This window comes from Carassius gibelio, chromosome B14, assembly GCF_023724105.1.
Source record: "Carassius gibelio isolate Cgi1373 ecotype wild population from Czech Republic chromosome B14, carGib1.2-hapl.c, whole genome shotgun sequence".
NCBI classification, from domain to species: domain Eukaryota; kingdom Metazoa; phylum Chordata; class Actinopteri; order Cypriniformes; family Cyprinidae; genus Carassius; species Carassius gibelio.
Window position 1 is genome coordinate 11,953,400 of NC_068409.1, and position 16,496 is coordinate 11,969,895.

The 16,496-nt window shown below is 34.1% G+C and overlaps 1 long non-coding RNA gene across 1 annotated transcript; it reads left to right on the forward strand.

Moving 5' to 3' along the window:
* Positions 1-1,545: 1,545 nt before the first annotated feature.
* LOC127971925 (uncharacterized) lies at positions 1,546-15,697 on the forward strand. Its single transcript, XR_008156969.1, has 4 exons — positions 1,546-1,755; positions 2,690-2,780; positions 5,484-5,602; positions 15,137-15,697. It is a non-coding gene; the product is annotated as an uncharacterized LOC127971925 (long non-coding RNA).
* The last annotated feature ends 799 nt before the right edge of the window (positions 15,698-16,496 follow it).

Below are 16,496 nucleotides of genomic sequence, written 5' to 3' on the forward strand. Positions count from 1 at the left end.
ACAGGTATATTTGTAGCAATAGCCTAAAGTACATTGTTTGGGTCAAAATTATCGATTTTTCTTTTATGCCAAAAATCATTAGTATATTAAGCAATGTTCATTTTACATGAAGATATTTTTTAAATGTAGGGATGTAACGATACACTCAACTAATGATGCAATATGATTCACAATACTGATTTCACAATACACAAATCATAAGAGAAAAGGTATCCTATTATTATTATTTTTACAAAGTGTTGCCCATTTCTTTGTGAAACTGAAATATGTCTTATAACAAAGCGAAATTGAAATTTGAAAACAAATCAAAATCAAATATATAAATAAAACAAATAAAAGAAATCTCTTCATATAAACAAAACACTTCTGAATGAAACAAAAACAGCAGACGAGCTGAATGAAGATGTAGATTCTCTCTCTGACAGAAGATGGCGCTTATGGAACAGCAGCGATAGAACGTTTCCTTGGTTACAGCAAAGTTGACTGGTTAACAAAGCAGTGCTGCGGTGTATAATTACCATTTTAATATGCATTATACAGAGGCGAGATAAAAAGAAAATACCATTTTACCGTTTCCTTAAGAGATACATTGATGTAAATTCCTATTTAACCGTCCATTTAACTGACAAGAACTGTAACATATCCTTATCGATTTTTTTATCGACTCAAGGTGAATTGTTACATCCCTAATTAAATGCAATATAGAGTAATAAGATGTTTTGTATTGCATGGATGAAAGAAAGCCATACAGAAAGTTTGGAATAGAAGGATGAATAAAAATGCTGAACTTTTATATTTTAAGTGACCAGTTCCTGGTTCCGTATTTTTCGGACTATAAGTCGCACCTGAGTATAAGTCGCATCAGTCCAAAAATACGTCATGATGAGGAAAAAACCATATATAAGTCGCACCGGATTATAAGTCGCATTTATTTAGAACCAAGAACCAAGAGAAAACATTACCGTCTACAGCCGCGAGAGGGCGCTATGCTGCTCAGTGTAGACTACAGGAGCAGTGAACAGTATAGAGCGCCCTCTCGCGGCTGTAGACGGTAATGTTTTCTGTTAGTTCATTTCTCTTGGTTCATGTCAAATTAATTTTGATTAATAAATCGCACCTGACTATAAGTCGCAGGACCAACCAAACTATGAAAAAAGTGCGACTTACAGTCCGGAAAATACGGTATTTATTTTTGCCGTAAACTTACTGGGTATATCACGTCAGCATTACCCATGACACCCTGCATGTAATAGTATTTCAGTAAAGAAAGATGGCAAGATATTACGCCCATCTATACTGCAGGTAAACAACAACATGACATAAACACTAATAGAGAAGATCATAAATCATGAGACATGAGTATTTTCAGGCCATTCACTGCAGTGGTTTGAAAACAGCATGACATGATGGATGCTTTTCAGTTATTGCCTCAAGCACACAAGAACACAAACCCCCACACACAGCTTCCTATTCCCTCCCTATTTCACTTCCTCTGTTTTATATCAGTCTACATTATTTCTTTACGCCTTGTGCCTTGAGAAAATCCCTCGCCTGCAAACTGCAGGACATCCACCATGTGGAACGGCATCCAGAGACACAGGGAGAGTCAAACATCTGCTGTAGCGTTCGGCTTCTCTTCTCAGTGTGAGCCTGTGGTGTCTTGAGTAATGACTGTACCGTTGTCTGACAGAGCGACGTATACCCTCAAACTGCTTCGCCTGCTCCTGCAGAAGAGATACAGAAACACCTAAACAGGTGTGTGAGTCCTTCATTTACATTCCACAACTGATTTGTATTAACACGTGTTTTTTAAGGCCATCCTTGCAATTATAATTTGATATCAGTAAGATATTTTTTTACGTTTTTGAATCAAAAATGCAGCAATATTGTTAAAAATAATTACTATTCAAAATAATTATTTTCTATTTTCATCTATTTGAAAATTTTCAGTTCAATTAAGTTAAGTTCAATTGTATTTATATAGCATATTTAAAAACAACCATGTGCTTAACAATGTGCGGAAAAACTTATTCAACTTATATATTAATTGTGTAGTATTTTAGCAGTCATTTCAGATAATTCCTTTTATAGTAAATTAATATACTATATAAAAATAATGTTATATAATATATACTTTTTTAAAAGGTACCACATAAATGCAGACCATGTTTTCATGAATTCAGCTGTCAGTCCGGCCCCTACAGCTAAAGGCAACATGTTTTATCAAACCACCAAGAGCAGACGGAGCCGTTCACACATGATGTGTTCATGCATTCAAAAAAAATAAAAATCTGGACAGAATGCAACAGACTGGAACCGAAAGCAAGATGCATTCTTCAAAGTTGAACAACTTATAGCTTGACATGGCATCTTACAAACATGCTGTTTATGATGCGAGACGCTAAATAAACAGCCAAGCGTGACGCAACAACCAAAGATGTCCATCTGGTGAATGTGTGCATAGGCAAACTATTATAAAAATAGCCCAGACAGAAAGCAGGAACAAGTGCTGTGTGAACGGCCCATGGAGAGCCTGACAAATGTGATTGTAAATAAACTTTCAAGTGTGCTTTTTCTTTGAATATCAGTGATTGCTTGTGGCCAAAGCACTCTATTCAGTCAGTGCAACATCTGATATTTTAATAGCATTATTTAAATCTCAGTTTGTTTGTGTTTGTTTGGTTGCTAGAATTCCACATACTGCCGTCCTGTCTTCTGTGATCGCATGAGCTAATCATAAATATGTCTAACAAGTTCAATTACATTCCCTATCGGCTCAGGTAAGAGACCGAAGCTTTTCTGACTCACTGCTACAGAACATTGGATGAAACAGTTTATGTTGTCTTTTCCTTTTTCACAAAATAAGCTGCTTAGCTTTTTATTTGAAAGTGTTTCTCAAGGAGAATCAATGGATTACTGTGGATCTGTATTGATTATAGTGATTAGGCTCACACTAGAACAGCAAACAACATTTTAAGAAACACATGCCTTTTTAAAAATGCACTTGATTTGGGGAGGGAATTGTAATAATTTTGGCAACTTGCTCAAGAGTCTGATTATTTAGCTTGTGCTACAAATTATATAAGCTATACAAAAAATTAAAAAGACGATTTCAATTTTTTATAAAAACAGCTATTATTGTAGTAAAATTTTACACTGCACTTTCTATTTTTTATCACTATATGTAAAAAAATTAAAACAATTATACTTACCTTTTGTTGCTTTTTACTAAATGAGCACAACATTTTAAAATCATATTTAGCCTACTTAAAAATATTAAAATAGAAATATTACAGATACAAAAAATATACAAAGTGCAGTCAAACGTTGTGGTTATTCCTACACATTTTTTACAGTTACACATTGTTACTTACAATGAAAGAATTTGCAACAGTGTATTAAATGAGAGCTTGCGTGTTTTAGGACGTGCCACTGATACATTTACACAACTCTGATTGGCCATTGCTTTCAACAGACATGTCTGTGATTGGCTACGATGCTCAACGCTGTTAAACATGTTGTAAATAAAAAACTTATGAAGCGCTTAATAGAAGCTCACACAAATATAAACCATGCTGGACAGTGTGCATCTATCGGCTGACATAGTGAGACCTTTTTTTTTTTTTTACTAAATTTAGGATGACCACATTGTTTCTAGGTTTGGCATGCACTCGTTTTCAAGTACTCTGGATTACATCAAGCAGAAACTCCTGATGCATAGTGTTTCTATTGGAGCTTTGAGGTTTAGCCAAAACACTGACTCCATTAGTCATGAGCATCATTGACTGGCTTTATTAACCAGAGCTTAGACGTATCTTACGGCACGCTGAGTTTTGAAGAGAGAATCTCTGTTTAGCAATGCTGAAGCACCAAAGCTTTGAAGGCAAAGTCTCGCTGAAGGGCAAAGAGTCGGTATAGATCTGTTGCTTCTGACGCCTGGGAGTTTGAAGTCTCTCACAGTAATTGGTTAATGATCTCTTAAATAAGTGGGCATGAAGAATTTTAATCATTTTTTTTGAGCAATTGAGGCTCAAATGATTTATTGATCTATATTGTGTCAATACTTTGAGACAACAAACAAATGAGATGACACCTTAATGCCACGTAGCTAATGCCTAAAGCACCTTTAGCGATTAAATATTCATTCTGTTAGGCATTTTTATAAAAGACTGCAGCAGCAGATAATATATCAGGAACAGGATGATTGATTATCAATGCATGAATCAAACTCATTTGTTTTCCATGCATCATTTTGAGTCATTATGTCCCTGTAGGCTATGCATTATTAAGAACAGTAGAATCCCTCACAGTAACTTCTCCATCACAAGATAGATCACATGAGATAAAGTGTCTCCTCTACCACTGGTAGTGGCAGTAATGATGCCATTCATTTGCATAAAAATAATATTTTATTAAGTTTTTTTCGTATTGGACATGTCGCTTATGTCACTAGAAATTGCACAGAATCAACAAACCCAGCTTTCTTTCATGTATAGACATATTTCCTATTAAAACAGCAAATCTCAAACTCAATATTTGTCAAAGTAATACCTTGCTACTTGTTAGTCGGTTGCAGGTATAAGGTGGCGGATAATTCTTATTCTAAATAGCATGAATAAAAAAATCTGTGTAGTGCAGGATGAGTCATAAATATTTTTGTTCGATTTCCTGCAAGACAACATCTGTAAAAAAAAATATAATAATTTTAAATGTGTTTCTCTGTATATTTTGTCAACATTTAGTTGAAATTATTTTTAAAGCATTTGAAAGAGGATTCTTATGATCACAATGGCTACATTTTTTTGATCAAAAATATTGTAAAAACAGTAATTTTGGTAAATATTATTATAATTTACAGTGGCTGTGTTCTGTTTGAGTGTATTTTCAAATGTAATTTATTCCTGTGATGCAAAGCTGGATTTCCAGCATCATTACTCCAGTCTTCAGTGTCACATGATCCTTCAGAAATCATTCTAATATGCTGATTTTATCAGTTGAAAAAAAGTTTTGCTGTTCAATATTTTTCTGGAAACTCACATTCTTTGATTAGTAGATTTATTTGAAATCAAAATCTGTTGTATCATTCTAAATGTCCTTACTGACACTTTTGATTAATTTAATGCATCCTTGCTGAATAGAAGCAGTAATTTAAAACTTTTCAATGCAAGTGTGTAAATGAATGTCTTTAAGAAAGATTATATTGGCTCAAATTAATGTCAGTTCTGCGATAGGGTTCATATACAGTTCAAAGATCTGAAAAGTTAATTAGCTACACATTCAAGCAGAAATGAACCCATCACTGCCTTCACTTCAGAAAAAACAACAACAACCATACCTGCAATTTACAAAGATTGTCAACGTCAACAAAGCTCTTCATTTCTAAACTCTCATATAGAGGAGATTCTTCTAAAGTCTTGCTCAAACTCTGACTCTTAAGCATTCATTTTTACATGGCAGTGCATTTTATTTTGACTTTCTCACAGGATGCTCAGACGCGGATGCTCTTGTGTTCTCCAGTGCTTGGACGGCATGCTGAAATCCTGCAAAGTATTAGTGTCACATGGGCTGCTCAGGATGCAGAGCGTGTTGGCATAATCTGACGGTGAGTAGTGTTTCTCTCTCCAGAGACGAGCACACTCATCCCACTGAACCACACAAGCAAACTGCAAGAGTCTCACCTGCATTAATCACGTCCTCTTTTAAACCCACACATGTTTGTGTTTGATGACAAACTGATGATGAGGTCCAAAATATTCAATTCACTTCATTATTTGTAAAATCCCTGCAGTACAGTGATCCGTGCAAAACCATATTCAAATTATTGATTACTAATATACTGTATGTGGTTGATACACCTTTTTATGTGTGACCCAGGTGACAATTAAAAAAAAAATATATTACTAAAATATTAAAATGTCCAATTTTTGTATCGCAATTCAAACATTATTTAAATTTTACTAAAAGTGTTTTTTTACAACATTTTTTTACAACATTTTTTTACAACTTTAACAAAATATGTGATTTAAATATTTATTTGTAATATTCTAATAGCATTAAAATGTCCAGATTTCTAATTTAAGTGGAATGTTATTTAAAGGTTACTAAAACATTACTTACAACATTCCTTCTTTTCATATAAAATATTACATTTAATTGTATTTTTTAACATTATAACAATGTTTTCTCTCGACATTAAGAACATTCATCAAGTACTTTAGGCCTATAAATATAAGGATGTTTTTAAAATGTTGTTTGATGAATGTTTTCTCTTAAAGGGGGGGTGAAATGCTATTTCATGCATACTGAGTTTTTTACACTGTTAAAGAGTTGGGTTCCCATGCTAAACATGGACAAAGTTTCAAAAATTAAGTTGTACGTTTGAAGGAGTATTTCTGTTCCAAAAATACTCCTTCCGGTTTGTCACAAGTTTCGGAAAGTTTTTTTCGAGTATGGCTCTGTGTGACGTTAGATGGAGCGGAATTTCCTTATATGGGTCCTGACGCACTTCTGCCGGAAGAGCGCGCGCTCCCGTAGAGCAGAGCAGAGAGAGGCTGTGCACAGACAATCACTGATCAGAGCGAGAGCGTCGTGAAATGTCACAAAAGCAGTGTGTTTTTGGTTGCCAGAGCAAGAAAATCCTGCACAGATTACCAAAAGAGAAACAGCATTAAGGGACCAGTGGGTGGAGTTTATTTTTACAGAGCATCAACGGAGTTGTGCAAGTGTTTGTGTTTGTTCCCTGCATTTCGAAGATGCTTGTTTTACAAACAAGGCCCAGGTTGACGCTGGATTTGCACATCGTTTATTTCTTAAGGATAATGCAATCCCAACGAAAAAGGGTCACGATCGTGTGTTGGAACCGCAGGCGGTGAGTAAAACTGCTTCAAATATCTCTGTGTTGTTAACTTAGATATCAGCGCATAAGCACATCAAGTAAACAACATGCGATGTTGTTATCAAACTGCACTTTCCACATGTAACGTTACAGCTTAAAAAGAAAAAAAAAAAAAAAAAAAAACGACAAAGTGGAACTTAGTCATTTTCCAAAACCGCTAAGCAAATATATACAGTTTCAGTACATACCACATAGCATACCGCCTTTGCTGATGCTGCTCTTGTTAAATTTCAGCCTCTGGATCTGTGTCACAGCTTCCAGACGTGCTCAACACAAAATCCTACTGGCGCTCGTGATTCTTTAGCTCCGCCCACACGTCACGCCTCTAGGCGCTCGTGTTTTTCTGGGAAAAATCGGTACAGACTATCTTTCTCTTATGAATATAATAAAAATAAAGACTTTTTGGAGTTATGAAGGATGCAGTACTACTCTATAGGTACTCAAGATTAACAGGATATTGAGTGAAAACTAGCATTTCACCCCCCCTTTAACATTATGAGAACGTGTTTTAAATATTAATAATGTTCTAAGAATGTTTCATAAACATTTTAAGAACATTTTGTCCTAACATTTAAAAAACTATTCTCTTCTGTTGCTCTTCTCTTTGTGAGTCTCTGTGTTTGTTTTGTGGAGTTTCCGATAAGGAGATTCTGTAGATATAAGGACAAAAGAGAGAAAAACAGACTAATTGTTTTTACCCAGTGGGGAAAAGAGACTGTTGAAAGTTTTTTTCCCATTCACTCAAATCTTGCGTCTCTATCAAAAGTTCATGATTAGCAGATGATTCATTGCTTTCATTGAACCTTCACCAAACTCAGCCAACATGACTGAAGGGAAAACAAATGAAAAGTTTATCGTCACTATCCGGTCATCCCTCAAAGTTTATTTATTAGATTATGTGGTTGATAGAGTGGATGATGCAGTTCATTTTCAAGACCTCAAGAACAGTTCTGAGGAACTGTTTTTTTTTCTGTTTCTTTTATTTTTTGTGCTCATAAAGTCTTCTCATAGCTTCATAATATTGCGGTTGAACCGATGATGTCTCATGGACTATTTTTAATGATGTCCTTACTATCTTTCTGGGACTTGAACGTGTCAGTTGTGTTGCTGTCTATGCAGGGTCAGAAAGCTTTCGGATTTTCTGAAAGTCAGAATTGTGTTAATCAACACAGTATATCACTGGATTTACGGGTTATATATATATATCTGAGAACACATTGGAAATTTCAAAAATTATATACATATACATTTTTTTTTGCCTATTTTTGTTTACTATTATTTACATCGTACATTTCAGTTATTTATCATCTTTATATTATTCAGTTATTTATTTTAATTTTAGTTGAAATTTGAGTAATTTTATCTTGTGATTTTTATTTTTTTTACATATTTTTTATATAACTTTAATTTTAATACTTCTATATCTTTAAAACTAATTTAATTTCAGTTTCAATCATTGTAGTGCTTCTACTTATTTCGTTTATATGTATTACACTTCAAATTTGATAAGCTTTTTTTTAAGTTTGTCCTTGTTTTTTTGTAATTTATGTATTCTTTATTTCATTTGGCAAAACTAATTTTAATAGGTTTAGTTTATAACAACACTTGTTTTAAACTGAAGTAAATCAATAGAAAATTTCAATGAATTATTAAATCATATTAGAATGATTGATAAATATTTAATATTCTTCACTATATTCCTAGGTCACCATTTAACCTGTTAACTGTCACTCACGTTTTTGAAGATAGACTTGAACATGAAAACATTTTGTAACATGATTTTGATGTACCATTTACATGGTAATGCAATGTCTGATTTTAAAAAGGGTTTTAAAGGATGAATTTTTAGATTTTATGTTTTCAAGTGATATATAACTCCTGATGATTTCTAAAATGTGATAGAAAAAAAGGCAACGAGGAAGTATTTTTTTTAAACAAAGGTCAAAACTCCTGTTATGATGTAGATTTCTGAGGGTGCACTCTTGTCATAAATTAATCTATTACTTTTCCTACATAATTTTTAACAGACAATATTGGTAAAATATATATTTGGGGTCTTAGACCTTTCCAACGATATATAGTTTGTCAAGATTAGATTAGATTTGATTGTAATATAGTATAGTCAACGTAGGCGTCCCGTATACGAGACGGGGTGACAATTAACAGGTTAAACATAAGAATATTAGTGACATTCTGACATTAAACTTTGGGCCCCAATTGTATTGAAATTACTTTTTTTTTTTTTTTTTTTTGGCTACATCAATTAAAATTCAAGCCACTGAAATGTTTCCAATAAATTATCTTCTTCTTTTAGGGAACTCTCCCAGACTTCCTACAGACATTGCCTTCATTTCCATGGCACAGTCTGAGGGTTATACTTTTATCTATTGCAGTAATTGGCATAAAATTGCATATTCTGTGGCCGTAGTTTTCTTACCCCCCTCAAATAGCAGAGAAATAGCAATTATGGCTTCCCTTATTGAGCTCCTCCCTGGTCTAGGGCCAGAGCTCAACAGAGGAGAAGAACATTTCTTTTTCTCATTCAATGAAATTGGCCACATATAGGGCCAAATGGGCTCTTTCTGTTCACACGGAGAGGCTTGTGTGTTGGTTTTTCTCTTGCATTTTAGCTTGAGATCTTCCTGAAAGTCTGTTCATCAAATGCAATATTTGACTAAGTGTCTTGTCTCTCTCTGAGGAAGACGTCTGCATGTTAAGCATTCTTCAGATAACGACCCTTTCTTTGTGCTTTCATTCCAAGGATACAAAAGCAATCACAAGTAACCATGGTTACAGATGTACGTCTTGCCAACGTAACAATGCGTTTGCAGATATGGCATTATATCAAACATTTATGATTTAATTTGTGACTGGAGCAAATTTAATATCATGCAACTGAATCTTATGCTTTAATATGTGCGCTATCCATCGCCTCGCAAGACGTGTCTTGAATCCTCAGAAGCTGAGAGCTTTGCCTGACAGGGTGCATATATAAAGGTCTGTCCTGTGTGGCGTATGAGATTAAGGTGTTGGGATTCTAAGCTGTTTCACGGCTAAAGGGAGATGGCTAATCTCTCCTCCACAGGCTCAAGAAAATCTGTTCTAGACTGCTAGACGGGATCCTGTTAGTTTCTCCAGCAAAAATCAGACTCCCTTTGCTGCTCTCACCACAGGCTTCAGTGTAAGGAATACAAATAATTCTTGTTTTTTGAACAGTTTTGAGTTAGTTACTCACATATACTGTACTTGCATGTTCAGTGTAAAAAATAAACCAAAGAAAAGAAAGAACTGCCAGCATTTCACCATCAAAAATATGGTAGCAACATTTAAAGTTACATTTACGGTTAAAATAATTGTTTCATTAACTGATACAAGTGACATCTGTATCTATATATATAGCACTTTTAAGACTGTTAAATGCAATGTAATGTATGCAAAATTATCCAAGAACCGAACATATCCACTCCTGTGCATCAAAAGGTTGAGTGGCCTAAAACCATTAGTACCATTTGCAAGAACTAATTTGCTCTCACTTATATCAACACAGAAACAATTCAACAATTCAATTTGGAACTAACAGCAATGATTATAAGAACTTTGTTTTTGACAAGCTACAGCTCGAAGCACAAGGCCGGCTCTCTCATTATACCTGGTGAGTGCCAGTGGAGCGTGGCCCAAATGTGGTGTTATTCTTAAAGAGGGAAATTGCCCGTTATAATTATGCCTGTGAGATTTTCAATTCTGTGACGTGGGTGGGGTTGTGGGCTAATGCATGCATTATGGCATAAAAAGATTATAGACTCTAAGAAAGGTTTTCAAATAGGTCACAACGTACTGTTAATATATAAAGACTTTTCTGTACTGGTTTTTTAAAGGTGTTTTACCTGTATTTTGAATATTAAACTCTAAAGAGAATAATACAGCTTCAATTCAAGATGAACGAAAAAATAATAATTTTACATTTTTGGTTCGAAATCATTATATTGTCTACGAAACAAGCCTTTTAAACAAAGAATGGGTTTAATTGCTTTTGTACAATTTTATGCTTCACGTTTCTGCATTTAAATACTCCAAGAATGGCCCCCATTTACTTCCATTGTAAGTGCGTCACTGTGACCTTGATTTTTGCTGGAATTGTTTAATAAAATGAATAACAAGTCCAAATTATCTTTCCCTGGTATTCAACAGTATGCCAAAAATGCTGTTGACTGAGCATCGAATGTCTCTTTAAATTATTTATTTATTTATTGTAAATATTTAAATTTATTTATTTATTATTTTTTTGTAAGATACATGCCTGAGATTCAATAGCCTCTTTGTGCATAAGGATCAACATCAAATAACAAATCTTCCAAAAGTTTCTTGTAATGCTAATTGGAAACTGTCTGAACAAGAACCAGCTTAAGGAGACCTTTAACATTTAGCATACAAACAAAATTAAGTTAGCTACACCAAGTAGTCTGAGAACAATTGCTGAGAGAACTCAGTGCATGGTGTTGCATGTGATAATTTACGTTTTTTTACAACTTTGAACAGTGTCAAGTTGCTGTCCCCTTCATCCACGCATCCATTATTAGTATTCTTTCCAGACCCAGAACAAGGTGAGACAACTTGCCATTATTATGAACCCTTTTAACACATTTTGGCAGGCTGCTCTTGGCAAATGTGGGTTGAATTACAAATAGTCCTAATTATGCACATCACAAGTTTACAAGCCACTACACGCGCTCGTTTAAACAGATAAGCACGCTGTGGCTATATAATCACTTTAATTATATTACAGCTATTTTTTCCTCCATTGTTATCAGTAATCTGGGCACAGATATATCTCAGACCGGGCCAGTAATACTGTAATAGGTTTCACCATGCTTTATATAACAGGAGCGAGTGATTAAATATTTGATATGGCTGCTGTGCTAACATCCATATCCCCATCTGCACCACAGGGGAACAAGATGACTCTGGGAATCAGTACTTCAGAAGGGCATGACGGGAATTAGTCACGAAACACCTGCTCTGCCTTGATAACACTTTACTTTTGTCTGTCAGTATAACGTCCTGGAACACGTTTGTGATGTCACAATTGAACACCACATGTTCCTCAACAACACAAACGTATAATTAGAATGAGCAGAAGAGGCATATAGCACGATTGTGATTTTATTTGGTATGAATAAAATCCAAAAGCAGGCTGCTTCAAGATTGAAAATATTTTCCCTCTGAAATATATATTGAAATCTATTTTGGTTTATGGTTGAAAGTCATTTCAATATATACTATATATTGCCATCGTTATATTGGCTATAGCCATACTTTTGCAATGGACAGTCATATTCAATAAAATGTTATTACATTTTGGACATTCCTAATAAGTTAATGAAGTTCTTGAACATGTCACCTTACAAACAAGCAATTTTGTACTGTAGCTTATTAAAGTTTATGCTTGTTGTAATAATAAAGAGCAGGCTAGTCTGATATTTGTGTCCAACTGCTGTGCTAATTGTTTCCTCTTTAACAAACTCAGTTATATTGATAAGTATTGGTATATATATATATATATATATATATATATATATATATATATATATATATATATATATATATATATATATATATATATATATATATATTAAATTAAAATTACAATTATGCATTTAGCTGACGCTTTTATCCAAAGCGACTTACAGTGCATTCATGCTATCAATTTTTACCTATCATATATATATATGATATATATGATTCTAAATTCCTCATGAATGCCTGAAGCAGCCTGAAAAGTTATATACATGATAATAAAGTTCAGATGAATCATGTTAATGTTCAAAATTAAAAGCGAATCAAGCCTAAACAAACATTAGTGCTAGATGAAATAGACTAAACAAATTATATCCAATATTAGTCAATATTGATCATTTTAAAAAAAAGATTGAAATGATGATTAGGAGATTAGGAAAAATGGATTTTCTTTCCTGTGGGGGTTAAAAGATTCTATTGTGACAAACTGTGACAAAAAGGTTTTGATGTTTTATGGGTTTGTGATCTAGAAAGTTTATTTTGCTTTCATTTTATGTTTCTAGTTTTAATGTTTTCCATTTGACAGTCAAATCAAGAATATTATAATTAAATGGACAATATGTCATATTCACAGGCTTGACTACCGAATGTCTTTTAAAAGCTTCTGAACTTTTAACCTCATCACATACTAAAACACTTATCCTGCTCTTCTCAAAATTCTCTCTCTCTCTCCCAACTCTCTTTCCCGGGGAGTTTTGACCCAGCAAGGGGTGAGTAAATACATGTATTCCCAAAGTGATTTCACAGGCCTGTGGTCCAAAGAGAGCTGCGTCTGTGCTCGGGATTAGGAAGTCATGATTGACAGCGGCTTGAGTGCTGGACAACACGACTGGCAGGAAAGAGAGGATATCTCAGAATGTGCCAAGACTTTCTTCTTTATTCCTCCTCCTACTTCCTCTTCCTTTCATCTCATTTACTGGTTCTTTGCTTTTGCCTTTTATCCTGCCTTCACAAAGATTAACGTTTTTTTCTTTTTAATAGCTTTTTTAAATTTAAAATGTCAATTTATAATTTTACTAGAAAAAAGAATGTACATTGAAATTGTTAAAAAATCAAAGATTTTCGGAGTACGTTTTACACGAAAATACTATTTCTACTTCAGAATTGTACATTTCTTCTTAAAAGAACCATTTTTATTTGTACATGATGATTATTTTAATAATACAATGAAAAAAAGTCACTATAAAGAACGTTTTGTGATTTCATGGATGTTAAAGGATCTTCATGGAACCATCAATGCCAATAAAGAGCCTATATTTTTAAGTGTATTGTCTTTAAAAACAGCTTCTTCTTCTTTTTGAAAGTGTATATTTTTTTATTGCCCTCTTTGATGACTGAACAGACATCCTGTTCTCTCAGATAATTCGTTTATGGTTCACTTTGCAAATGCTGCATTAAAGTCTCCTCACAAAATTATATCTGAGTCTAAAACAAACTTTACTGCAGAAAAAAAATGGCCGTGTTTTTACCACACAAGCTGTGACAGTTACAGACTGTTGCAATATGTTGAGAAAACTGTGCTGAAAATAAAAATAGATCCTCTGCACTCAGCAGCCTGACTATTCTTGACAACTAGATGCTTTCTGCCATCTATAACTCTATTTTCTCTCTCTCTTCTTTTTTTTCTATCTGTCCTGAGTCTCATTGATCAATGTGCAAACAGAGCAATTTCTCACCATCCATCATTTTATAGTCAATAACAGCAGAACACAAGGCGGCGAAATGGAAAATGGTGTCTCAAAATCACTCCAACTGCATGATCCGATGCATACTGTAATAACTCAGTTAATCATTAACTCCCCATAAACATAACACACGCTGACACACATGCACATACACACGTCACTGGTTGGCCCTGTGCAGCATCGCAGCGCTCAACTATTGTTCACATTTGTGCTTTAAATAATATGAGACGCCCACTCTTCTGCACTGATGTCCTGTCACTCAGTCTGCTTCTGCATTGTGTTTCATTCAGTTCTTTCATGGCTTTTGGGAGAGCTTAAATCTTTGCTTTTGTTTAATTCATTTAGTTTAAAAAAGCATTCAAGTGGTAATATAAAAGGATTATTAAACAATTATGTTTTCTTTTACTAGTATCGCTACTGGTGAAGATCATGTGATCATGTGAAATGATGCGAAAAGGTGCGACTCAATTAAACTGAGATTGTAAATATTTTGCTAAATAAATGAGTGTGAAATAAAGTTTAAAAGTTAAAATAAAGTTTCAAGGTTATTTAAAAAAAAAAATACAAATATCTGACAATATTACAGTTTAGGTTTAACTGCATTTTTCATCAAATAAATGTAAATAAATAATTTTTTAAAAATCTTTATTTTTTCCTTATTAACTTTTGGCCTGTGTGTGTAGTGGTACCGTTTATGTTTACTTTTATGGTATGTACTTGGTCATTCATTTGTTTTACTTCCAGAAACCATCATTTTACATAACAGTATTTATTATTGGTATTCTTTTTTTATTAATATTTTATTTTATTAATATTAATTTTTTTTTCTGGTTGAAGATGCATTCAGTATCAGCTTGCTCCCTCAGTTTAAATGAATGTGAATCTGCTTTTTGGTTTTAATATGTTTAAATGGGGAAACAATTATTAACATGTTCACAAATGAGATCTTAGTTTCCATTTCTTTCTGAACTTCTCCTGTTAGGGCCAACATCTTGAAAGCAAGAGATACAGACACAGCTTCATTTCCTAAACAGGCACGCTGCCATTGCTGCTCTGGCCGGACTCCAGCCCAAGAGAGGGTGAGTAAGGAGGACACTGCTGAGTGTTCAAGGGCATTAACAGAGATGCGCTTCTTTCTCCTATATATATAGATACCTCACCTCAGCTAAAAAATAAGGTATAATAAAGGTTCATGACACTAGCTTTGTTCTGAAGCCAAGTTATCTGCCTCAGTGCCTTTGGACGTCATAGGCTGCTGCACTCCAATGTTTTGGAATCCTTTTCTAATATTCAGATTATTATTATTTTTTACTTTAAGTTTCTTTCTTTTCAGTACTGAATTAATTTTATATTTATAATGTCTAAAGCATATTTAGAATGTCTCCAACATTGTCTGATTGTTGCACTGCATTATGGGAGTCAAAAAAGGCATCTTAGAAGCATCACGATTAACGTTGTATTCTTTAAAGGAACAGTTCCCCAAAAATGAAAAGCTGCATAAGATTTAGTCACCCACAGACCATCCGAGATGTAGATAAGTTAGTTATTCATCTGAAGAGATTTGGAGAAATCCTCTGCAGTAAATGGGTGCCATCAAAATGAGAGTCCAAACAGCTGATAAATGCATCACAATAATCCATGAGACTCTAGTCCTTCATTTTATGTCTTGTGAAGAGAAAAGCTGTGTTTGTAAGAAACAAGAACATCATTAAAGTGTTTTAACTTTAAACTGTTGCTTTCAGCTAAAATCCATAATTCATAATAATGTTTCCTTCAGTGGAAATGTCCATCCACTGTTGTCTCTCTTGTTCTGGACTGTCAGTGCCGATAGCCTCGTGGTTAAGTGCACTACCGTGTTCATGGAAACTCAAATTCAGTTCCGGTCCACTCCCGCTCCTATCTTTCTCCATTTAATACTTTCCGGTCATTTCTTTGCTGTCCTATCCCATTAAGCATAAAAGCCCATATATATATTTATATAATAATGTACTACTTTGGCTTGTAAATGGTGCTTGATCTGTGTATATTTCTCTCCTGATTCAGACTTTTTCACTGGAGAAAGCAATACTGTAGATAGAGGACTTGTAGAGGATCGAAACAATCGTTTGAAGTTAAAAAGATGATGGATTTGTTTATAACAAACACACAGCTTTTCACCTCACAAGACATTTATGGACTGGAATCGTGTGGATTACTTGTGGATAATTCTGATGTTTTTATCAGTTTTTTGGACTCTCGTTCTGACGGCACCCATTCATTGCAGTGGATCCACTGGTGAGCTAAATCTGCTCTGATGAAGAAACAACTTGGATGGCCTGAGGGTGAATAGAGTTTCAGGAAAT